Here is a 27,705-nt window from a genome sequence, read left to right on the forward strand (position 1 = left end):
TCAGTACTGCAGTTGAGGGAATTATTTTGTAGTTGTAGTTTTGATCAGATATCCACTGAGGTACTTTCCATGTTTTGTAATCAAAAATCCAGTTGCAAATTGATGATGCTGGAAATGTTCTTATTCATCTTATTCATCTTCTCATCCACAGTAGGAAACTCCTCTACACTTCCTATGAAAACTGGTCATAGACTTTGTTTATCTGACTCTCATAAGAGGGTCAAAGTTAACCAACCAAGTTCATTCCTAAATATTTTATTCTCAGAAATCAGCTCCACTAGTCGGTGTATAAATAGGTATTTTTCAAGAAGACGGATAACCTTAGCCATAATATGCTCTACAGAGGCGGCTAGGTGGTACAGTGGATAGAGCACCAGTCCTGGAGTCAGGAGTACCTGAGTTCAAATCCAGCCTCAGAAACTTAATGATTACCTAGCTGTGTGGCCTTGGGCAAGCCACTTAACCCCATTGCCTTGCAAAAACCTAAAAAAAAAAAGAATTTGCCATAATGTTCTCTATATCTGGGATTTTTTCTCCCCTGCCCCATAGTCACAATCCTAGTACCAGAGAAGCAGTGTTGTATAGTGGAGAGGGAGCAGACCCTGAAGTCAGGAATATCTAGGTTTAAGGTCTGCCTGTGATACATGCTGGCTCGGTAAACCTGGGGTAAGTCACCTAACCTTTCAACACTTTAAAAAAAAAACCTCTAAGACTACAATTTTCAGGGATGATACCTATCTGTATTAGTAAAGGAAATTTACTTTTTTCAGAATTTCTTATACAAACACAATCACAAGTCTTATCCTCATCCCATTATTAGTCTTATAACATTTAGTAATTAGCCCTCAAAAATGGTTTCTTCAATTTGAGCCTTGACAGAGTATTTCAGCAGTTTTCTTGCATACCCAACTTTATCACTAGGATCTGGTTTTTCCTTAGATCAAAGATGATAAAATTCAAGACAGATGGAATGATAATATAAAAACCAGCAAGTAGCACCTGGATTTACAAAAGCACAACATCCTATCCAAACCACTTCACATAGTAGGATATCATCCCAGGAAGATAATAGGGCACCATTACCTCTGCATGAGAGCTACTTGTACTGACAGTCTTGAATTGAGCATCCCTGGAAGAAAGGTGAAAGACTGCCTTCAGAATCAGAAGACAGAAGGTGGCAATAAAGGACACATCTGAACCCACAGTGATAGAGGAATCCATCAGACTATAAAGGCTGTTGATCATGACATGCCAACTTGTCTAGAGCCATGTTCTTACAGTAGACATGATGGATTATGTAGGAGCCACAGAATGGCAGTTGAATCACCATCCAGTTCAGTGGAGTCATGATTAGAATTACTTTCACCATGATAAACAGGTCAATCCCCAATATCATCTTGGATGATTTGGTAATGCAGAGGTTTGTGGATGACCATATAATGATTAAAACCCATGGCTAGTAACTGTCACTGTAACCATGGTTGCATGGCCCACATAGATCTGAACAAAGCAAGCAGTGAATATGACAACATTGCCTGGCCAGAAGATGCTCAACATCTTGGGAACCAGAAAGATTGCCATGCTGATATTGACAGCTGCTAGAATTCATAGGAAGCAGTACATGAAATAATGTAGCAAAGAGTCAACCCAGATCACTGTAAGAAACAGTGTTCCATTATGAGGATTACAGAATCCATGATGCTCAAGGAACTGCCAACCTGAGGTGTGCTCACTCCTCTCCTGGGATGTCCACAAAGAGGAAAGGATTATCTGACGTCTAATTGCCAGATAATTCCAGCATAACAATGGCACTTTCTTTCCTATGGATAAAACCACATAGTTTTTAAAAGGACAAAGAGCCTGTCTTAGGCCCAACACCATCTCCTACTTAATGGTAATTATTATTTGATCTCTAATTTCCCTGCCAATTAAAAGATCTTTTGTCTTAGTAAAAAAGAACAAAAATGACTAACTGGAGACAGATGTCCAAGAAAAATAAAAGTTTCAAAGGCAATTAAGTACTCTTCTTTTTTCTTTTAGGTTTTTTTTTTTTTGCAAGGCAAATGGGGTTAAGTGGCTTGCCCAAGGCCACACAGCTAGGTAATTATTAAGTGTTTGAGATCGGATTTGAACCCAGATACTCCTGACTCCAAGGCCGGTGCTTTATCTACTATGCCACCTAGCCGCCCAATTAAGTACTCTTCTTACTGATTTCAGATCATAAAGCTGACATCCTTAGGGTCTGAAAGAAATGGTGGACATGATCTCTAGACCACTGTCTATACTTTGGAAGATAGCAGAACACAGAAGAGGTGCTGCAGGAATGAAGAATGGCCAATCCCTCAAGTTTCAAGAAAATAAAGAGAATGAAATCTGAAAGCGACTGGCCTTTGAGCTTGACAGTGTGAAAAGGTGGTCAGTGAACAGCCAGAAAATAAAATTTCTTAAACTGACCATTCAAAAGAATAGCAAAGGAATTGATGAAAAAAATGCAAAATAAAGTGGCTTAGTTGTATCAAGATCTTAAATTGTGTTATAAAGCAACAGCCATCAAAACTTCAATTTGTTTCATTGGAGGAGAAAAATAAGCCCACATATTAAAGAAAGAGTGATAGAGCTAGATAATAACTCAAAGAATTATGGCTATTATAAAAATTAAATATGTATTAGTACCCATACCAACCCCCCAGAAAATCAGAGAATTCAACCAAGTATACTTCTATTACAGGAGAATATCACTTCAGATAAACAGGATTAATCTCAGAGATAAACAAGTTTTACCATAATGACCCAAATGTAGCTGTGAAACAGAGTACACCTTGATCATTCTATGATAGCCAGCCTGAACAATCTACAAGCTAAGAGTTATCATTTTATGATATTCAAAATGTCTTATTTAAGGGGAAAGAGCAATAGAGTTAGATAATAGCAATGAATTATGGCTCTTATGTAGTTGAAAGTATGTATTATTACCCATCCCAATCCTCCTCTCCCCAATATAATCAGAGAATTGAACAAAACATAGTATCACTTCAGATAAACAGTTTTAATCCAAGAGCTAAACAAGTTTTACCAAAATGTCCCTAACATAGTTAAACAGTTCACTTAGCCTGAGCCACCTACAAGCTCAGCCATTATGTAATATTATTTATCAACTATTTGAAATATAGAAAGTTAGGGGGTGGCTAGGTGGCATAGTGGATAAAGCACCGGCCTTGGAGTCAGGAGTACCTGGGTTCAAATCCGATCTCAAACACTTAATAATTACCTAGCTGTGTGGCCTTGGGCAAGCCACTTAACCCCATTTGCCTTGCAAAAACCTAAAAAAAAAAAATAAAAAATAGAAAGTTAGGGTAAAAATATCAGAAGGGCCAGGGATTAGAATTAGATAGGATACACCAGGAAAAACATAGAGGCCATCACTCATCTAGCCAAACCCAATTCTTTAACAGGATATACTATATGTAATATGTAGTGCTGTGCAACTACTTTTTTCTCTTTGATATATATATATATATATATATATATATATACCATATATACCATTTATTTCTGTTATTGAAATAAGCTTTTTCCTGCTTATGCTTTTGCAATTTATATCATTGCTATATTTTTATATGTAGGATTGCTATATGTGTATCAGTGATAACAGTTCACAAATATATAGTGTTTTAAGACTTGTATTGGGCTTTCCACATTTCATCAGTCTTTATAATACCCCAGAGAAATAGTTGCTAAACTATGCTGTATTGTCATACTTTGAATTTCCCTCTTCCCTCTTCTTACTAATAATCCGAGGTTGATCTGTCACAACTGCTACTCTCACTCTCACTCATTTTGGTTTGTGTGTAGGGAGGGAAATTCCATCCCTTCCCTCTTTTCTCTCCTGTAGATTATCTCAGAGTTCTTCAGGCTCAGCTTTGAGCCTTGTTAATTGAAAGCTTTTAAACAGGTGACTGGTCTTGAAACTACTCCTAGGGTCCTGGAAGGAAGCTAAGGCTGGCTTCCCCATATCCAGGAACTTTGCAGGGCAACAACATCCCTAATGATTCCTGGAAGGGATTCTGGAAGGCTGCTGCAATACTTCTGGGGCAGGTCTCCATGATGCTGGGCTAGCCTCTTTGTGCTAAGTACTTTTCCAAAACACAACTCTTCTGATCAAAAGGAAAAACCAAAAAATACTACAGGAAAATAGAGGATACCTTGCAAAAAGTAACGTCTTACAAATAAAACCAAAAAAGAAGTAGCTGACCTAAGATGCAGATCATTTGGGATCAGACCTAGGTCAAGCAATTTTATTAATCTCTCCTTTGATGTTCAGAATTTCTAATTTGATAATTGGGGATTTTTAATTTGTTCTTTTCCCAACTTTTTAAGTTGCATATACAGTTCATTGACTTCTCCTTTCTCTATTATTCATGAAAGCATTTAGATATAAAATTTCTCCTAAGAACAACTTTGGTTGTTTATTTGGCACACAAGATTTGGCATGTTTCTTCATTATTGTCATTGTCTTCAATGAAATTTTTGGTTATTTCTATGATTTGTTATTTGACTCCCTCATTCTTTGAAATTATATTATTTAGTTTCTAATTATTTAGTTTGCCTTTCCAAGCCCTTTATTACATGCAATTTTTATTATATTATGATCTGAATAGGATGCATTTAATATTTCTGCCTTCTTTTTATTGTAAAGCATTTATGCCCTAATATAAAGTCAGTTCTTCTAGAGGTGTCATGTTCCACTGAGAAAAAGTATATGACTTTCTATCCTCATTCAGTTTTCTCCAGAGGTCCATCAAATCTAGCTTCTAAATTCTTTTTCACCATCTTAAGTTCCTTCATGTTCATTTTGTGGTTAGATTTTTTTTTTTAATTCTGCGGGAGGGATATTGAGCTCCCCTACTAGTATAATTTACTGTCTTAATCTACTTGTAACTTATTTAGCTTCTTTTCTAAGAATCTGAATATATATATATATATATATATATATATATATACCACTTAGTGCATATATATTTAGTATTGATATTACTTTATTATTTATGATACCTTTTAGGATGACAAAATTTTCTTCCTTAATTTTTTATTCTAAAGATTTATTTTTGTCTGGCATATTTTTATTTAAATTAGATTTAAAATGTTATATATATATATGTAAGCATATAATGTATATAATAGTTATATATAAAATATATATATTTATATATAGTTTTAGACAGATATGCTAAATTTAAATGATCTTCAATTTTATCCTAGGGAACAAGTGATATAGTATATGTTTTAGACAGATATCTATCTCAATATCAAATCTTTTAGAACAAAAATTGTATAAGCAACTCTTATAGTCTGCTAATCTGACTCTTTAGCTATAGCTTCTAAAGCAATATATAGTAATATTAGCAATATATCACTTTTTAAACAATTAACTAATTTATTTTTATTTCTTTTATTTTTTTATATATTTCCTCCTAACTCCCCCCAGGGTGACTTTAATTAAGCATGGAGATATACATAGATATAAGTACATGCTTATCTATTTATCTATCTACTCTAAAAAATATATATCCATATATATATATACATATATTATATATATATATATATATATATATATATATATATATATATATATATATGCCCTCCAAAATATATATGTATGAGGGCAGCTAGGTGGTGCAGTGGATAGAGCCCGGCCCTGGAGTTCAAATCTGGCCTCAGGCACTTAATAATTTCCTAGCTGTGTGGCCTTGGGCAAGTCACTTAACCCCATTGCCTTGCCAAAAAAAACCCCCTAAAAAACCCCCTAATATATATATATATATATATATATATATATGAATATATGCATACATACACACATATATATATATATATGTATGTATGTATTTGACTTATGTATAGCTCTTGTTTTTATAACATTTCCTGAAAGCAAAATGCCCTCCTCACTCCTCTACTTTATTTCTGATCACTATTTTTTAATCTACCACCTTTCAGGAATCCCTTGCTTAAACACCCTTTTATACACCCCTCCTCACTGATCTATACACCCTCCAAACCCCCCCACTAATTTACACTCCCCTCTATTTATCTTCTTATCCTGTTTTCTTACCCTATAACTAATACTCTCCTTATCCCCTCCTCATTTCTCTTTGAATTTAGACACACACACACACACACACACACACACACACACACACAAACACACACAGACAGACACTTATGTATATGAATTGTTCTCTCTTTAATCCATTCCTGATGAGAGTAGGTTTTCAGAATTGCTAGCTCTCCTTTCTCATGTAATTCTTCATTTGTATAAGATAACTATTTTTTTTATCATTTTCTAGATCACTTGACTTTAAGAATTCCATCCTATTCAGCTCTACCTCAATCTTTTCTTCTAACTACTCAATTATTAATGACAATCTTAGACATATGATTTAATTTCCTTTATAGATAATAAATACTTTGTCCTTATAGAGTCTCCTGAAATTAGTCTTTGATGTGTTTCTTATATTTCTCTTTCTTCTTGAATGTCAAATTTTCTATTAAATTCAGATCTTTTTGCAAAATCGCCTGAAAGCCTGGCAATTCATTGAAGGCCCCCCTTTTTCTGTTCAGAATTATGTTTAACTTGGCTGGGTATGATATTTTCAGCTACAATTCCAGTTCCTTTGCTCTTTTTTGTCTAGTATTCCAAGAACCATAGCTGCTTCTAGGTGTTATGGAATTCTAATTGTGGCTCTGCCACATTTAAATTTTTTTTCTAGTTACTTTTAATATTTTCTCTTTAATTTGAGGGTATTGGAATTTAGCTGTGATATTCCTCAGTTTTCCATGTAGGATGGTCTGGTGGTGATTGGTGAATTTTTCCTAATTCTACTTTCCTTCTTATTCTTACACTTACAGGAAATTTTCTTTGATCATTCCTTTTATTATTGTATTAAGATATTTTTTATCCAAGTTTTCAGATCTGATTATTCTTATATTTTCTTTTCTTGATATATTCTTCAAATTTTTTGTTTTTCTTGTGAGGTGTTTCACTTCTTCTATTTGTTTATTCTTTATAATTTGTTTCATTACTTCTTGGTCTCATACCTTCATTGAATTCCCCTTGCCCAATTCTAATTTTTAAAGAGTCATTCCCCCCCCCCCCCCCCCCCCCCCCCCGGGAGCTTTGGATCTCCTTTTCCAATTGGTTTATTTTCTTTTTTCTAATTTTTGCTTTTCTTGGATTGTTCTTAATTTCTTTTTTAGTTTTTCCTCAGTATCTCTTATTTAATTTTTTAAATTAAAGATATTATTTGAGTTTTACAGTTTTCCTCCCAATCTTACTTCCCTCCCCCCACCCCACCCCATGGAAAGCCATTTGTCAGTCTTTCCTTTGTTTCCATGTTGTACATTGATCCAAATTGAGTGTGATGAGAGAGAGAAATCATCCTTAAAGAAAAGACAAGAAGTTTAAGAGGTAACAAGATCAGACAATAAGATATCTGGTTTTTTTTTCTAAATTAAAGGGAATAGTCCTTGAACTTTGTTCAAACTCCATGGCTCTTTATCTGGATACAGATGGCACTCTCCTTTGCAGACAGCCCAAAATTGTTCCTGATTATTGCACTGAGTGAGTCCTTCAAGGTTGAACATCACCCCCATGTTGCTGTTAGGGTGTACAGTGTTTTTCTGGTTCTGCTCATCTCACTCAGCATCAGTTCATGCAAATCCCTCCAGGCTTCCCTGAAATCCCATCCTTCCTGGTTATTTCTCTCCCTATTGTCAGTTGGGCTGGTTCTTCTGCTCACACACCTGTACCTGAGGCAGAAGTAGTCTGCAATTGTTTGTTCTGGAAAGAGGCCTCAGTAGCAATGGAGGCATGAACTCAGAGTTCCTTAGACCAGAGGAGCACAGGGATGGTGTCCGCAGCTCTCCTTCACCATAACTCTCCCCCCAGCCCTGTCGGCAAGCTCCAGAGGGTCAGTGCCTACACCAGTGCCTCTGCTCCCTAGTTGACTCAAGACCCTACCATCTAGCCCCATTCCTGATCTAGCAGGTCTGGCTTTTGGGCCCTCAGGTTCCCCAGCTCCAATTCAACTGCTAATACGGCTGATCGGGGATGATCTGCCCTCTGTGCCCTGCCTGGATTCGCCCAAGGCTGCTGTGGGAGACAAATCCTGAGGTAGATGTTCTTTCTCCTGGCTTTTCTTTCTGGGTTTTGTGGGTTGGATTTCTGTTAAGAGGTTTGTTTCATATGATAGATGGGGAAAGATCAGACTTTAGAACTGTGCCTGTCTTCTCTCCACCATCTTGGCTGGAAGTCTATCTTTTCTGCATATTCTTTCAAGAACTATTTTGTCTTCTTGATTTAGTATTTATTAGGACAGTTTTCCATGAGAATTTCTTGAGAAATATTTTCCAGGCTTTTTTCTTTTTTGGTACCGATTATAGACCAATAATTCATAAATCTCTTCTGGATCATTTGTTTTTTCTTTTCTTTATTAATTTTTTATTTATTTAAGGTAATGAGATTAAATGACTTGCCCAAGGTCACACAGCTAGGCAATTATTAAGTGTCTGAGGTCAAATTTGAACTCAGGTCCTCCTGATTCCAGGCCTGGTACTCTATCCAGTGTATTGACTCTTTATTTGTTTGTTTCCTAAAAGGTACTTTATATTTTCTTCAGTTTTTTTCAACCTTTTGATTTTACTTGATGGAATCTTGGTGTCTCCTAGAGTCATTAGTTTCTGTTTGTTCAATGCTGATTTTTAGGGTTTTAATTTCCTTCAGTTAACATTTATGCTTTCTCTTCTAGTGAATCAATTTTACTTTTATTTATTAATTTATTCATCCATTTATTTATTTATTTGTTTGTTTGTTTATTTATTTTTAGTGGGGTTTTTTTGGCAAGGCAATGGGGTTAAGTGGCTTGCTCAAAATCACACAGCTAGGTAATTATTAAATGTCTGAGACTGGATTTGAACTCAGGTACTCCTGACTCCAGGGCCAGTGCTCTATCCACTGCTCCACTTAGCCCCAATTTTACTTTAAAATGAGTTGTTTTCCTTTTTCAGCTGGACAGTTTTTTTTTTTGATGAGTTACAATCTTCTTCCAGTTGATAATTTTTACTTTTCAAGGAGCTGATTTCATTGGACAATTTTTCATATTTTTTCTGCATAGCTCTGATTTCTTTTTTCCATTTTTTCATTCTTCCTCTCTTCTTTGGTTTTAAAAATCTTTAAACTTTTTCATGAGGCTTTGGATTTGAGTCTAATTCATAAACTCTTTTGAAATTTCTCATCTTAATTTGTCACTGCTTTTTTCTGAGATGGCATTTTTATCATCTCTATTTGAATAAATTTTCTATGGCTAGTTCTCTTTTTTATAAAACTCAATTTGATAGTTGAACTCTGTTCCTGGGGTATAGGAAGTATGGTTCTGAATGTTTTGTACTGGAACTGGGATCTGGTCTCTGGCTTATCACTTTTCACAACGTGTTGCCTATGCAGCCAAGGAGTTGCCTTTTCAGAGGTTTATTTTTTTATGTCCAGTCTTTGCTTATACAATGGTCTGTTTCCTACCCAGTCCTGTCTGTTGCTCCAGTGTTTCCAAGGTTCGGACTTTGTCTGGTGTTGGGACCTTCCCTGCTGGCCTGTTATCTAGCTAAGCTGGGATCTGGGCTGCTGTCGAACTCCTGGGACCTGGCTGTCCTGTGGCTAGAAACCTCCCACTGACTTTCCTGCTATCCTGCTGACCTAAGGCTCTACTTTTCCCCTGAAGTAACAGACCTCCACTGAAGATCTTCCACCATATCTGGAGTCAAGAAGCTTTTTTGCTCTTTTGTTTTGGTGGGTTCTGTGGCTTTAATATTTGTGTAGAGACTTCACTTAACTTTGTGTCGGGAAAAGCTCCACGAGCATGCTAGTTTTACGCCACCACTTTGACTTTGCCTCAGAAGTCCATGAAAACATCTAATTGCAAAATTTTTCTCTTTACTCAGTAGAAATTCTGCAGCATAGAAAACTATTGATAAATATTTATGACCAGATGATTATAAAATTTCCTTTTTTAGTAAAATAAGATTTTCTTTGTACTTCTCTTAATAATCTTATGAATTTCCTAAGTCAAAGGCAAAAAACTTTAATTACAGAAAGCATAAATAATTCATGAGATTTATATTACTTAAATTTTCTTAGTTCATTCACTCTATTTTGTTGTCAACAGCACAATTTTAATCTCCCAAATGTTTTATTTATTAGAGCCTTTATCCTTACTAGCAGTCATAACTGATACAATTATTGACCAATATTTATTAATATTAGAACATTAAGGATGATCAAAATATCACAATCAAAATTATGCATTTAAAAAACTTAATATAGTTAGCTTCTTAATATAGTTAAATGCATTTTCAGATTACCTTACACAGATCAGCCCATAATGAGTTATCTAACTGAAAAGATAATTTAAAAAGTTAACATTTGCTTTCATGCCAATCAGTTTATAGACATATAGGATCTTTAGCCTTAAGTAAAGAGAATTTTTTTTATAATTTATGAATTTATTATTGTCAAAAAACTAAAATATTAGGTAGCCCTATTCTGTTCTCTTTAGCACTAAAATGCTGATAAAAGCAAATTGAATCTAAACTTATAAGTCCTTGACTTCTGAAACATAAATTACTCACTTCTTTATACTCCTAGTGACTAAATGATTTCAACTTTTCATAATCATCATTGATAATATTATTATTATTAATTTATCACAGACTGACGTCTAAAACAACTTTTTTTCTTCAGTTTTCTGCTAAAGTTGTCATTATCTTCTTTTAATATTCTTGCATAGGACTGAAACTTGAAATATTAAGATCAGATGATTATTTGTTACTGATAATCAATTCCACATTAGCCTTTTAAAAGCCCAAAAGAATAAAAGGACAATTCACATTTCAACCATTTGTTTTAGTTAGACTGAGATCAGGATAAACTCAAATAACATCTAGAATACAGAGTCTCAGTTCTAGCATTCTGAGTTATACTTTTTTCCAAGCATTCAGTATTTCTGGAGTTCAATATTTCCCAGTCAATTCACTGCCAGAGGTTTTGGAAAAGTAGCATTACTATGTTAGGATTTAATTTTGCTTCAATTATTACTCCTGAGCTCAACTTAATTCAGTTCCAATCTGTATTTCACAATCTCAGAAAGAATACATAACTTTATGTTTACTCCATTTTTTTAAATTGAGCATACCTACTTTTCAAGTTATTAAAACCATCTTTCATGTTAAATATACCTCTTTTATGGTTCAGAAAACCAAAACTTTTCATACCTTCCAGTTTCCCTTTTAACCTTCTCTTCTCAAATCTTTCAAAATCCATTTTATAAATTTCCTTTTTTATTATTTTTCTATATATACAGTTTAGCCATATTTCAGACTGTTCTTTCTAAGGAACATTCCTTTTTTTCTGTTTTTAATGCATATGTTTATTAATGAGTCTTACTCTTAATTCCTTTTTTAATATATAAATATTTTATTTGTTTTCCAATTATATATAATTGTAGTTTCTACCAATTATTTTTTGTTAGGTTTTGAATTTTGCAATTTTTTTCTCCCTCCCCTCCCTCTCTCCTCCCCCAAAAGAAAGCAATCTGATAGTCTTTAAAATGTTTCCATGGTATGTATATACCAATATTGAATGTGTTGAGAGAAAAAATATATGTTTAAGGAAGAAAGAAATTATTAGAGTTAGCAAAATTATATAATACTTAACTTTTTTTTTAAATTGAGGATAATAATCTTTGGTCTTCATTCAAACTCCACAGATCTTTCTCTAGATACTGATGGTATTCTCCATCACAGATCCCCCCAAATTGTCCCTGATTATTGCACTGATGGAATAACATCAAGGTTAATCATCCCCACACCTTGTTGTTAAAGTGTACAATGTTCTTCTGCTTCTGCTCATCTCACTCAACATCAAGTCATGCAAATCTTTCCAAGTTTCTCTAAAATCCCATTTGTCATGATTTCTTTTTTTCCTCATGATTTGCAATAGAACAATAGTGTTCCATCATATACATATACCACAAATTTTTTTAGCCATTTCCCAATTGATGGACATCCCCTTGATTTCCAATTCTTTGCCACAAGAAACAGAGCTGCTATAAATATTACAGTTACAGGAATCAAATTTTAAAACTTGTTATCACATGAAATGTATAATTTTTGTTTCAGTTTAAAAGATAACAATAGTAACCAAATCCCTTTAAATATGTTTTTTTACATTAAAATTCTCCTTGATTTTAACTTGCATAGCCTTAAAAAAAATTCTCTCAAAAATCCTAGCCCATTTGAATAACTTCTCAGCCTCCTGCAAATAGTGAGGAAGGAGGAGCTATATTCAAGCTAAATCCTGGCCTAAAACAGAGTGACAGAACAGAACACAGATGGTCAGGCTGCTTTAAAACAGAGGCAGAGAGGGAAAGAGAAAAAAGGGGAATGGATGAGATTTCCCTCTACACACCCACAGAACACGCAGAGGGGGTGGTAGATCTGAAAAGAAGGTGCTTTCTTCTCTTCTTCTCTGATGGAATGGACAGAGCCTCTCTGGCCAGTCCGCAAACTCACAAAGAACATTTAAAATTTAAATGAATTTTTCCTTAGAAAAGCCACAAGAACCAGAGGGAAGGGAAAGTTCCTCTGAGGAGTGCCTGGAAAGCAGGCAGGAGCCTGGAAAATCAGGAAGCTAAAATCAGCAAATCAAAACACAGAAATCAAAGGCTGCTGGAAATAGCTAATCAAGACCCAGAGAATGAGAAAGAAGAAAGGATAAAATTTCCCAGAGTGGGATCACAGGACTGCCAGACCAGAACTTAGAAAGTTAAGAAGAGAAAAACAGAACTCTTTTCTTCTCTAAAAACAAATGACCTTCAGGAAAAAGATGTCTTATGGTGCTGAGTCATGTGTTTTGGAAAAGAAAAAAAATCAAATTTCTTTTATTTCTTGACTGTGAAAACAAGGAGAAGGAGACAGCTAGATGCTGACCTAGAAGGGAAGGGGAGTGAACAGAGAGAGCAGAACTGGCCAACTGGACAGAGAGACAGGGCAACAAGCAGACCAGGCAGAGACAATGGAGATTTTGATTCTGCCTTTGACCACACAGAATATGCAACTCAAACAACACCTACAAAGCACAGAAACAGAATCCAAGCACTTCAAAACAAATTTTCTCAGTAGATGAACACTAGACCAAGGGGAAAACCACTTTGCTCTCACATTATACCAAAAGCAGAACACACAATACACAATATAGACTGTGGACATATGACAGGGTGTCAGAACAGTATTCCCTACTAAAGGATATTCAGAAATACCCAGCAACTAGAGGGTGCCAAAACAAGGTCCCCTATTTATAGAACAGTACAAGACACCTACCAGAGTGCACCATAAAAATTCTTACCAGGTTGTGCCAGAGAACAAAGTATTCAGAGACCAAAACCAGAAAATTTTCACTACAAAGTGAGAATTCTGTAAAATCAGACACAAACTCCTAGAGAAATTTCAACTTCAAACAACACTTAATTAAAAAAATAAGACAATTGAGTTGAAAGCAGCAAACTCATCCCTTCCAAGTCCAACAAAAACTTTTTCTGGGCTCAAAATGTGTCCTAGCTTGAGGATTCCAACTGGGGTATTATTAGGAACCAGTTTACTCTTTTGCAAGTCTTCTGTTCATTTCAGGGAAAAATTCAGTTTGAAATAGTAGCAGAGAATTAAAAAGTTGCAGACCTTTTTCCTTTCAATAACATTTGCTTCAAATTCATGTTGATAAGAATCCTACTTAGGTTGGAGATGGAAAGTTTACAAATGAACATGGAATTTGTCTCTCCTCATCCAAGAGGTCTCTTATTTGTGATTTGTTGAATTGGGTAAACTTAGGTATTACTGGTGCTATAACAAAACTGTCCATGGAGTACTGACACAAGTCAAATCTACATTGAAATGTAGACAAGTGCTCCTTGACATGGAAGTTTGACATTTTTACATACAGAGACAACATTCAGATTTATAATTCTTAATTAGATTTTTGATTAGAAATTAATTTTTGATCAGAAATTTAAAATTAAAATAATCTAGCTCTGGCAAATGCTAGCCTAGGTTTGTTTTGCTATTTATTTTATTTTTAATTTTCTGGGTTTGAGACCTTTGATGTCAATAATGTAGAAATTTAATAATACGTAAAGCCTCTCTATCAGTGAAAATATGAAACTGTCCAGCTCCTTCTAGTCTTAGTTTCCTTCCCGGGTTCACCCTGCAAATAAGTGTCAAAGGCAGGACTCTAAAACTTGTGCATTAGCTACCACATTCAGCTACTTTTCTCCTATGAATATTAATTATAATAACTGATATGCTTTTATGGTTCAGAAAGCACTTTATAAAGCAGAAAAAATCCTAAGTATGGAGGGCAAGAAGAGACTTTTCAAGATTGTTTAAGTACAGACCTCCTTCGTTTATTAAAGGACAAGAGCAACACCTCCTGAACACCAGACACTCATGGACAAGCCTTTCAGGATAAAATATCCTTCCTCTTGGCAACTGAGTCACACTACTATAGTCATAGGAAGGGACAAAGAATGTGAACCCAAGACTCCTCTCTATAATCTTAGCAAAAATCTCCTGAGACACTAAAGGAGATAACACATCTGGTTGCTGAGGTAAATGGTGGTTGGCAGAACAATGGAACTTCAGTGAGTCATTATGCTGTACTTCCTCTAAATGTGGGGGCCAAGTGACTGCTCTGAGGAGTTAAGTGCTACATTGCTACCCAAAATAGTCCTGATGGGGGGGGGAGGGGGGGCAATTGGGGAGAAAGGGAAGGGAGATTGTGCTCTGTACTGATTCCTTAAATTCTTAGCTCCTCCCTGCTCAAAATACTTTGTTTTTAATTTTTTGTGGATATGTTTTGTCCTCTCCAGTAAAATGTAAGCAACTGGAGGGGAGGGACTATTCCACTTATCCCCAGTACTTGGTAATGAATTATCAATTATTAGTAGTTACTTTAAGAAATGTTTACTTTCATTTTTTAGAGTTGAATTCAAGTTACCCAAAACCTTGCTGTGATGCAGCCTCAGAGGCTGAACTCCCTTGCTACTCCTGTTGCATTTAGTCACTGTCAGCCCTTTTTCCCAGAATTGTTGCAGTGAAGGTTCTTAGAAGGGATCCTAAGAGAAACTCAGAGGATATAAGCGACCTGATCCTCTGAGACCTATTATAAATGAGACTAAAGGTAGGGATATAGTGCTCAATTGCAAAGCAGTTTCTTCTGAACAGTTGCAGATAATGGAAATATTGTTATCCATCTTTTATAAGGAGAAAACTGAGTACTGAAAAATAAATTAGTATTCCTGACTAATCTTAATGAAGCAGGAGAACTTTGGGTAGAAAAAAATATTGCAATCTTTTTCCTTTTTTATAATAAAAAACAAATGTTATCCTTTCCTTTCTCTGTATTGTTCTTAATAGGCAAACCCCCTATTATAAGCAAGGAATGTACCTAAGCACATAGGCACTCTGTTCAAATAGTTAATCCTTTGAAACTCTTAACTTTCCTGTGTTGACTTTGTACTAGTCTACTCTTTAATCCTTTCTAAACTAGTGTCTCCTAGGTATCTTACCAGGCTCTCCTAGTTATAGATCATAAATTTCTAAAGGCCACCTTGAGTTCACAAAGACCCTAACTCCTAGGCAAGATGATGCCTTCAGCTAAGTTACTGTAAATTCCTAAGCTTAATTTAAGAATTTAAGGTTTATCTATAGTTTTTACTCCTTCAGACATATGTAGAAACACAACCCTATGTCATGCATTAAGCCACTCCTTAGTCCCTTCTGGTGCTACCCTAACCCTCTCCCTTAGCTTCTCCCTGCACAGGAGGTAGGTTATACTGCCACTAAGAATTTTGTAGACCTCCAGACTTTGGGGATCTTCACAAAGGAGTGAAGTTAGAGAATAGGGAATATCATTGTTCTATCTGCACTTAAATTATTAAGACTGAGTGATAGAGTCAGGAGGACCTGGGTTCAAATGTGACCTCAGACACTTAATGATTGACTAACTGTGTGATCCTGGGCAAGTCACTTAATCACATTGCCTTAAACAAAAAGAAAATCTAAAAAAAAATTATTGTAATTGAAATTATACATTAAAAACAAGACTGAGTGAATTGGATTTGGGATCTAGTAGAAAGACTTTAAGAACATTGCTAAGCTTGTGAAAAGGGAAAAAAGAGAGCCCACGTTACCAGGCATATAGAACAGAGGATGGAAAGATTTAGGACTTTATGTGTAAGAGTATCCATGTGAATAAAACTTATTAGAGTACTGAGCACACAAACATCTTTTCCAGTCAGAGCCCCTATAATTTACACCTATTTTATGTGAAGATTGAATATAGTTTCTGCAAACAATAGAGTTTTAGAATTGGAACAAGCTTGGAGATTTTCCTCTCAATAGGTATGAGATAATTTGATAATAGGAGAATTTTTGAATTCATTTGGTACAATATGAATTACTTGAAAGGCTACTGGACTTAAGAATCAGATGGGACTTGAGTTTGAATCTTTCTCCTGATCATAATAGCCATATAACTGTGGGCAATTTACTACATTTTGTGAAACTTACTTTCATCAGATTTTGGTTATACTTATGTTGGTAGGGTTATTGTGAAACTCAAATGAGAAAATATATGTAAAGATCTTTGTAAACCTCAATGCACTATATATGCTAACTATTATTATATCTTAGCTGAAGAAATAAAGGTCTAGATTGTTGTGAGGCTCAAACAAAAATATATTTAAAGGCCTTTGTAAATTTCAATGCATTATATTTGTTAACCAGTTTTATAATATATATGAAGAAACTGAGGTCCAGAATGATGAAGTCATTGCCTAAAGTCACATACCTGGTCATTTCTAGGAGTAGGGTTCAAACCCAGGTCTCTCTTAATATCCATCTCTTTCTAACATGAAAATATTCTCAAATGTCTCTCTCAGAGTCGGTCCTCCTTTATCCATCTAGGAATCTCATATGGTCTGAATTCTGCAACCTTCTGCAACTGAGTGGTGTGATGGGCTCTTTTAAGAATTAATGGGGGGGGGAGGCTAGGTGGTACAGTGGATAGAGCACCAACCCTGGAGTCAGGAGTACCTGAGTTCAAATCTGGCCTCGGACACTTAATAATTACCTATCTGTGTGGCCTTGGGCAAGCCACTTAATCCCACTGCCTTGCAAAAACTAAAAAAAAAAAAAAAAAAAAAAAAAGAATTAATGGTGGGAAAGTGAGATTGTATATTAATAAACTTTGCCTGTCATTACTAGTCTTCATTAGGTGAGAAGAAGGAAGGGTCAGAATCATAACCTGAACTCTTGTTTATTGGGACAGATCTCTTGGTCTGTGAGACACTCCAACTCTTTCTACTTTATATTTCTCTCCTGAACTGAGATCTGAAGAATTGAAGAAGCATAGGAAATCTTAAAAAATTGGGGGAATAAACTGGTAGAAATTAGTAAAGTTTAGAATATGAGGAAGTGATATTAGAGTGGGAAATTAGAGGGGAGGAGCCATGGGGTATGATTTCACTGAAGGATCACTAAAAATTTAGGCTTGTCCAGGTTTGTTCCTTAATAATGAGGACCTGTATTATCCTAAAGCAGAAGGTATTGAGGAAAAGATTATCAGTAAATCAAGGAGTGAAATCAGTTGAATCAAGAAGTAAGTTAGCAAGGTAATCTTGACTTGTTGACCCCAATTTACTTTCAAGGGAAGCATTTTTTCTATCATATGCTATTGAATCAGGCCCAGGGCAGATATAACAGTGTGTCTGTTGCAGACCACTGTAATACTTAGAAGAGTTGACCAATCAGGAGTTCAAGAAATTCATTTTGTATCTGGAGAATTCTCCGCCTAGAGATTTCTCAGGGATCAGATATAAAAGGCTAATAACACTATCACGGCAGAACTCATGGGTCATTACTTTGGGGAATGGGAGATATGGGATGTAGATCTCATGAGATGGGTCTGAGAGAGTTGTGGGAGGGGTCCTATGAGTAGGTTAGTGTGGAGAGATAGTCTTTACCAACTGATTATATTATCTTCCAATCTTTCTTTCCTACTGTGCAGCCTCTCATGCTCTCTCTTTTTCTCTTTTCCCCCATGTTTTATACAACCTAAATTCTCTCATCAATTCTGACTAACTTTTGTTAATCTCCATCTCTTTGTCCTTCTCCCTTCACATTTCCCTTACTTTCTTCCCTCCCTCTCCTTTCTCTCATTTCCTTTTCTCTTTGATATCTTTTGCTAATACCCTTCATTTCTTCCTCATTCCTCACCCCCCTTTCCCTCCTCCTCCCCACCATGCCTTTTCAATTCTTACTTCCATTTCTGGAATCCCAAATAATTATGGCTCTTATTTTCAATCCCAAATAATTCTGGCTCTTATTTTCAATCAGCAATTGTTCTCTGGCCAAACCCCACTTGTTCACTGTTTGGACAACTGGAAATGGTCCTTAATGCAAGGCAAACAGGGTTAAGTCAAAAGCTAGTAAGCATCTTTGGTTGGATTTGAACTCAGTTCCTTCTATGCTAAATCAAGTATTGCAGTAAGGACTGCAAATGAGTTGGACTTGGTGTTTCCCCTCTGACATTTGGTTTTCTGGTCTGACCTGGGAATAGGCATTCCCATACTTGAGAAAAGAAAGATAATTCCTTCTAACTTCACAAAGAGAGAAAGTATCAATTAGAGTGACTATTTAGAAGGGGAAGAGGATGACTTTGTTTATATGAGTTAAAGTGAAACATAAATCTAAGGTTGATCCTAAAAAATGAAAAGAGAGATTTGATTCTATAATTCTGTGAAATCAATTAGGAGACATTTTCTGGAATATTGCATTTGACCATGATGAGCCACTGCTTTGAATTCCTTTATATATTCCCTATTAGAATGTGAGTTCTTTGAGGGCAAGGGATTGATTAGATTTTTGTTTGTTTGTTTTTTCTTTCTTTGTATCCTAAACAATTAGTAAAGTTTCAGACATATGGTAATCAATAGTTGTTGACTGATTAATCATTGACCATTTCCTAGGCCACACAACTTCTCTCTAATAATTTATTCTATCTCCCCAATCTTCTATCCTAGCATATAGACTTGGAGAATCTAGATCTGTCTTTTAAATCAAATAGGATAGCTCATCCTTTTGAGGTGAATTGGGATTTAACACTGGAATGAGTCTTTTCTCTTATTCCTAGACCCTTCTCCAGGTCTCTTATGAGAATAATTCCCAGAATCCCATTGTAATAGTCTCTTTCTCTCCATGGTTTTCAGATATATGCTGCTTGATCAGGAGGATCCTGAAAGGAGAATATGTTGACAGACTAAGGAAAACGTGGTTAGGTCAGGAGCACATGGATCAGTGGAATAAAAGTTGGGGGCAGCAGTTGAAGAAATATATATAAACAAGTTTACTATCTTGGATCAGTAAGTGACAACATTCAGGAAACAAGCACTAAAGCTCAATAAGGAAAAACTGAAAATCAGTAACAAATTTTGCAGACAAAATTCTATGCAACAAGAATTTGAAATCTGTCTCAATGATTAACTTTAGTGTATAAGTCCAGGGGTAGAAATAAGCTGATTTATATCATTTTTTTTAGGTTTTTGCAAGGCAAATTGGTTAAGTGGCTTGCCCAAGGCCACACAGCTAGGTAATTATTTAAGTGTCTGAGGTTGGATTTGAACTCAGCTACTCCTGACTCCAGGGCCTGTGCTCTATCTACTGTGGCACCTAGCTGCTCCAAGCTGATTCATATCAAGAAAATATTAAATATATTTATCTGAATAAAGAGAATTCAACTTTAATTTTTCAAAAGTTGAATGGTCCTGTGTTCAAGGTGGAATCCTAAGTGCTGTGTTCCAGGGATTGGAAGAGGCGAGAAAATAGGCTTCCAGGAAAGGGGGCTTAAGGACCTATGTGGATTCACTTTGTGAAGAACTCAATTTTCTCTGACTCAGAGAGGTTATAAAAAGGCTCAAATTTTAATTCATGGGTTGCCCAATAGTTTACAAGTTACCACAAAAAAATTTACAGCCTAATATAAAAGTTCACAAATTAGGACCTGTGGAAAAGCAACTAGATAGTGAATTTCTTAAAGGACAGACTGATTAGCAGATTAGCAGAAGTTTTGGTTTAGAAAAGTTAAAATGAAGGTAGGAAACCACTGGCCTCTCTGAGGGAAAGTAGTCACATGGGAATCAAATTTAGGACAGGTAAGATATGCCTGGGGAGAACAGCAAAGGGGATGGTCATCTTAAAGAGATAGTTTCAAGCTGTGAAATGAGGTGAGTAATAAAGTTAAACAAATTGAGACAATAACAAAGGAGAAAGTCATTTTAAAAAGGATAAAGGGAAAAAAAAAAGAAGCTTAAATCAACATGGATCCAGTCTCATGGGGCTAGGGCCATACTGGTTCATTAGCATAAGTGGGAGCATGTGGATCCAGCTCAGAGATAGGAACAGGAGAAGGCAGAAGTGGAACAGCAGCTATTGGACTGAGTCAGTAGGAAAAAAGACAGCAAGGTTGGGCAGGACCTTGCTCAAATACATTTCCTTGGTGGAAGGAACAAAAGTGTGCTTGGGGAGTTGTTTAGCACCCTGGTTTCAGGTATTTTCCAGTGCACATACCCCAGAGATGGTCCCCAAGGAATGACTAATACCTGATTAAGACAGCATTCACTGAGCATTAGTAGACCAAGAATCCTCCTACTCTAAAGAGGGTGACCAAGATCTACCTTACTGTTAAAGTCCATAGTGGCTTAGGAAATGTGGTTCACACCCCAAATGGAGAATACTGAAGTTTTCCTGATATCTCTTCCTGTTAATGCCTTCAATCCTCTTAACTATTTTCTATCTAGCATATCTATATCTATATCTATATCTATATCTATATCTATATCTATATCTATATCTATATCTATATCTATATCTATATCTATATCTATATCTATATCTATATCTATATATATTATTTTTATATATCAATTTGCTTTTTTTCCTCAAATTCACTGTTAGTTCTGAGGGAAAGGGCTGTCTTTAACCTAGTTTTTTGTCTTCAGGGTTTAGAATTAATTATTAGTTATAGCTATATGAATATATATCTATAAGAATATGTATTAATCAGTTAATAAACATTTATTGGGTATAATATTCTCATACAAATATATAAATCTTATAGATATTCATATATATATATAATCCTAAACCCTGACATACATGAAGATGTATATTTGCATCCATATATACAAATTCAGGAATGGTCTTCCAGAAAGTCCTTCCGGTTTCTAGATACTTTTTGGTTCATAGTATTTTGCAATTTATAGATATTGACTCTTCCATCATTGGTATATTTTACTAATCATCAAAATTATATACAGTTCAAATCTAAGTCATAAGGTAAAGAAGATGTGTCAAAAATATGGCCCTCATGCTGGATGCAGCCCACTTCTGAGTATAGCTTGAAACATTAAAATGGTATTGGGAAATATTTAAGTAAACCAATTAAATATAATAAAATATGGATAATATTATGTTTTAAAATTAAGACATAGAGATCTTTATGTAAAGATTAGTAACCCTCATTTCTATTTGAGTTTAATAGCACTAAAGTAGAAGAGCTCATTCTTCTATAAATATACTCTCAGTCAGAAGGGCAGAGAGGCCCAAGAATTGCATATAGGATATATACACATGGGGAGCTAAGCACATGTATTGAAGGGTAGTTAACATTAATAATACTGAGACTTACTTGCATCTTCTGGAGGTGTTCTTGATAGTTCTAGAACTACACTCTGCCATATCTCCTCCCTATTGGTGCCATGTTTCCTGGGCACCTTGGTGAGTAGCCTAGTTCTACTTAACTAGTCTTCAACCTCCAACTCTCTTTCTGGTTAGCTAATATGATTTGATCACCTAATACAGCATCTAGTTGGGGCAGTGGATAGTCAGAATAATAGAGATTCACTAGGTGGAGGAGATCTAGTGGCTTTTTTTCCTGAACCACCAACCCCTGACAGGACTGACCCAACTCTATCCTGACTCCATGTCCAGTTCTGCCTTTCTAGTGCTCCTTTCTCTTCTCTTCTTTCTCTTTTCACCTTTCATTGTATTCCCCACCCCCACAAAAGACAACCAAACACAGAAACAACTGGACAAAACTGAAAGCATATCTAGTGAAACAGTAAATGCAAAAAATATTAACAAGAACATGAAGCAAGATCCAGCATCTACTCCTTTTCTATGGTGCAAAAATATTGTCAGTCTGGTTAGGATCAGTTTATGTCAGTTTTTTCTCTGAACTACAAGCCATGGTAATGGAATCAGGATCTGAAACTTCTCTGGAAAGTTGGGGAGGGCAGGGGGCAGAGAAGATGATGATTAGCGTGAGAGAATTTAGACTTCAAGCTCAGCTATTATTTGATTCTCATTGAAAGATATTTGGATAATAGAGACTTTAGCTAATAGACCAATATCCTAACCTCCTGGAGGGAAGGGGCCACTAAGATTCTTCCAGGAGACTGCAGAGTGCATCCTCCTTCATCACCGGAAAAAGAGTTCTTCCATGCAAAAACCTGAGATATACTGTATATAGAATCAGTCCTATATGGAACACATGCACCAATTTTTGTTTTTCCACAAGCCATGCCAACTTATAGCCTTTTCATTTTTCCCTATATAGATATAAATATAGATATCTTTAGATGAGAGATAAATTGATACGTATGAGGAATCAATAAAGGTTACTAAATGCTCAGGAGGTGTTGAGAGAGTATCTAGAGAGAAGGCAAATGAGAGAGTCTGGGGGCACACACCCATTCAATCACAGGCAGAAGGATAGTTATCCATTAGAGAGAAGCAGTCTGAGAAGCAGAAGGAAAAGTCAAAAGAAATCCGTGTTTCAGAAGGGATGAGAAGAGATATTAAGAACAAGGGAAATGGTGGGAAGTGTTAGAGCTTCAGAAAAGTCAAGAATAATTAGAACTCAGGAAAAATGTTATTACAGCAACAAGCATAACTTGCATATACTTAAGCCTAACTTCATGCCATACAATGAAGAAGGTCACATGTATATACATATTTGGATACATACTTACATACATACTCACATATATGATTGTAGAAAAAACTGTTCTTCATCTGATTGTCCCCTAAGAAGTCTACTGGGTGTTTTGGTTGTGCTCTTGGCAGAGGGAATTCAAGCTCCTACTTATCACTCAGTATCTGTTGAATATTAGTCTTGAGTGCCCAAGTGCTGGACCTCTTGACTTTTTCAACTCTTAGAAGCTCATTGTTGATCCTGGTTAACAGTGAAATTTCATCTGTGTAACAAGGCTATCAGTCTATCCTGGACACTCTCACAAAGATATATCCCTTGGTTTCTGTCCTGGCCCCATTGTACCTACCATATCAAGCCTATTCTCCTCTAGGTAAGGTTGGCTCCCATGAAGCATTCTTTTTTGCTGTTGCTATTTGTCATTAGAGTTTTGTTCTACCCTGTTCACTAATCTCCATATTAAGATTTACCAAAGCTACTCTCTATCACTGGCAATCCAGGACTACTTCATGCAGAAATAATTGAGTAATTTGAGTAATTCTATCCATTGTCACAAAGATGATTGGTTCTGTCTCCTAAGTATCATAGAATTCTATGCAACAGTCATTCACTCCTCCACTTTAAACACTTCCACTAAAAATGTTTTCACTTTAACATTTATTCTACACTTACCCCCCTAAAATACTATTTCAGTAGTAGATATGGCATAGTGTGAACAATAAGAGATCTTGTAGGCATAAAATCCTATCCATAGTGAATAAATAAAAGAAGTTGCATGGGGCCTGAGTTGCAGGGGCTCAATGGTGGCTGAGTACCTGGAGTCTCCATGTAGAGAAGCCCTCAGAGAAACTAGTGATCTAAGTCATACAGGTCTGTCTTAGTGTTCATAGGATAATGGCATTAAATTAATGAGAACAAATTCTAGCCTAAATAAAATATGGATTTTTTCTAATACATTTAAATTTTTAAAAAAAATTTTAAAAATTTATTTCTTAATTTTCATCCATATGCACCTGTATATTTTTAAGTTACAAAATTTCCTTCCACCTCCCTTTCCACCCACCTCTCCTCAGTGGTGAACAGTCAGGTAGGTTAGCATTGTACATATATATTTTGATAAACATGCTTACAGATTAGTAACTTTTGGTATGAGGAATTAGGATTAAGGGAAAGATACATAAGAGATAATTTTTATAAAATGTTCATCACATTCTGAAAGATTGTTTTTTTTTGGTATGTGTTTTGTTTTGTTTTTTCTTCCTCTGAATGGGGATAATATAGTCCTTAGCTGGTCTAATACAGTTGTCCCAGCTCTCTGGACTTGTGAGAGGAGCTGCTTCCATCATGGTTGTTCATCTCACAATGTTGTTGTTAATGTGTACATTGTTCTCTTGGTTCTACTCCCTTCGCTCAGCATCAGATCCCACAAGTCATTCCATGCTTATGCTTATCATTGTTAACTACTCACTGTGTATCATTATACACAGAAAGAGCCTCTTCCCTCCCATAACTTACATTTTAATAGGGGAATAGAGCATAGAAAAAGAAATTGAAAAATTGGGTTTAGGGAAGATACTTACCTTGAAATCTGTTGGAGAAGGTACTGATGCAGCCCAGAAGAGAATGAAGAAGTGGCTAGCCTGAAGGCCCTCCTTAAATGAAGTTCTTGAACGAGTCATCCTATCTGAGGAAAAGATCTTGGGAGTGGAGGGTGTTCCATTGTGTTAATTCCTTGGCTGGAGTGAATGCCTAGGATGTAGTGGTCTTTGAGATATGGTGGAATATACTCAGAATGTAGACTGGAGAGAAATGAAGCTAGTGCTAGGATCTATCAGGGGGCACAATGAAGGGGAAGTCAGATTTCAGCTCAGTAAAAGGTAGGACTCCCAATAGTTTAGATCTGTGCAAAAAGTGAGAAGCAGCATCATGATGTGGAGAGTTCCTGTCACTGGTATTAGTTATGAAGAGACTGGACAATTTTATTGGAGTTATTATAGACATTTTTTACAGTGCTTTGCATATCCTACATATTAAATCAGTGTTTTCTGAAATAAACCACCCACTCCAAGGAAAGCCTTGATTTGATAATCTCTAGATGTAATCATTCTGTGATTTTTAGCACAGGATCCTTGTCATCAAAGAATAATGACTAATACAGAGTGATCAGTGAGGAGAGCAAGATGGATATAACAGAAAAGAAGTCAGTAGGAGATGAGAAATCCCATATAGCTGCAATGATAGACGAAAATCCCCCAAGATGCTGGAACCTGTCTTGAGTCTTGATGACCTGGCATGATTTTGATAGAGGAGAGGAGATATTTTGTGGTGAGGACAAGATATTCCAGTTGGTGCCTGCCCTGTCACTGGCTGTTACTTATGTCTGCAATTCTCTCTTTTCATCACCATCTCTAGGCTTCCTGGCTTCCTTAAAGTCACAACTAGAATCCTACCTTCTGTAAGAAGATTTTCCCAGAGACCCCTTTGTTAGTGCTTTCCTGTGGGATTATATTCAGTTTATCCTGTCTGTATCTTGTTTGCACATAATTGTTTGCATGCCATTTCCTTTATTAGATTGAGGACAGGTCTCTTTTGCCTTTCTTATTATCCCCAGCTCTTAGCAGACTCCCTGCCCTATTGGAGACACTTAATAGGTGCTTATGGAGGTGAATTTTGACTTGAGTGGCTTAATATTAACTAAGCAGTGGAGGGTAGGAAACTCACAGTCTATATGGAGAAACAGGGAGGAAATAAGGATGCTTGAATAGAAAGGCCTTGAATTGTGAGATAGTTAGACTTTGTTGTATGAAGAAAGAGAAAATGAAGACTCCTGGTCATGACTATGTTATTGTCAGGACTGTGTTTCAAAAACTTAACTTAAGAAGAGCTGTAGGCAGGTTTAGGGGCTTACTTTGGATACCAGGGGATATGAGGTGAAGTCAGAGCCAGGGGTAGCACATCACCTGTGTATGGAATCTGATTTTTTCCAAAGATGCCCCAGAAGATTTAATCTTGAACATTTCTGTACTGTGTTTATTATAATTTTAGATGAAAGAAACAAGTACCAAGAATGAATGAGAGAGAAATTCCAGTTCATGAATGAAAAGAACTCTCATCCTGAGGAGCATGAACTGTTTCACCAATGATTCACACACAGCTACTCCTCCTTCCAGAATACCCTTACAAAGAGGAGAAACAACATGCTCTTAATCCAAGGATGGGAACATGCTCAGGGAACAGAGGAGTGAGGACAGCTTATAGAGGTGTCGGCTTTATTTGATCTTGATCAGAAGACCGGCATCCAACCCTGCACTGTTGTGTTGCAGGGGGCTGCTGGGATTGCGAAGACCACCCTAGCCATCACCACCCTAGCCATCAAAGTGATGTTGGACTGGGCTGAAGGAAAACTCTTGGAAGAAAAATTTTGAAAAAGTGGCCTGGTTCACAGGCTCCCATGATGCAGATAATGTCCCATCCAGAGAGACTTCTGTTCATCATTGATGGTTTAGATGAACATTTTTTCCCTCTCACTATTCTTGAGGTTTCTCATCTCTTTTTTTGGTGGGGGAGAGGGGACTTTATGTTTACTCTTATAACAAAATTATTGTAATAATATAAAATAAATGTAGATCCTTAAGAATAAAAAATAAAATTAAAAAAAGAGTTTGCTTAATTGAATACTGTATGAATCATTTGGTAGAATTTAATATAAATTAGAATCAAAGTTACTTCAAATGAGTTAGACTAGATTCTGCATTTACAAGTTCTTCAAAATCATACTAAAAATATTTACTTGGCAAAATGAGAAACCTTGAACCTTGAAATAGATACATCAAGATTTGGTATGTATGAAGTGAGGGAAAAAGAAAAGAATTTGCTAACTGGACCAGGACTTCCAGGGTGGAGCCAAGATAGTAGTGTGAGGTTAACATTCTCCTGGAGCTTTTCCCTACCAAACATTAATGAAGTCTCTGAACTGACGTTCAAGCTGCAGATCCCACCAAGAAAAAGAAGATTTGAAGAAGTTTTCAATAGTAGACATCATGGAGGATCTTCAGTGAAGGTCTGTCTCTTTGGGAGAAAAGGGGAAGCAAAGCCCAGGGGTTGGGAGAGTGGGAAAGCCATCATGAGGCTTTTAGTCACCATGCAATCCAGGTCCCAAAAGCTTGCCAATAGCAGAGGGTCTCAAACTCAAACAAAGTCTGAACTCTGGGAAAACCAGTGCAAAAGACAAGACTGGATCGGGAACAAACCACTGCTAAGTTAGAACCTGGACATAAAGGAGGAAACATAGGCAAAGCCTGGACTGCATGGGAAACATCTTGGTTAATGACAAGCCAGGGATCAGACCCCAGCTCCAGTATAAAATGCTTGGATATCAATACCCCAGGAGCAGAGCTAAAACAACAAAGATGAACAAAAAAAAGCTAAAAAAGTGCTCACTTTAGAACATTACTTTGCAGATACAGATAATAACAATGCTATATTGGAAGAAGAAATTAGTGAAAAATCATTCTCCAGGGAAGTTTCTAAAAAATCTATGAATTGTACACAAG

At 36.1% G+C, this 27,705-nt stretch overlaps 1 pseudogene; it reads right to left on the reverse strand.

Annotated features, from left to right (window-relative positions):
* Window positions 1–885: 885 nt before the first annotated feature.
* Window positions 886–24,831, reverse strand: LOC141507461 (olfactory receptor 52I1-like; annotated as a pseudogene).
* Between the last annotated feature and the right edge of the window lie 2,874 nt (window positions 24,832–27,705).

The sequence above is a fragment of the Macrotis lagotis genome, chromosome 1 (assembly GCF_037893015.1).
Source record: "Macrotis lagotis isolate mMagLag1 chromosome 1, bilby.v1.9.chrom.fasta, whole genome shotgun sequence".
In the NCBI taxonomy this organism is placed as follows: domain Eukaryota; kingdom Metazoa; phylum Chordata; class Mammalia; order Peramelemorphia; family Peramelidae; genus Macrotis; species Macrotis lagotis.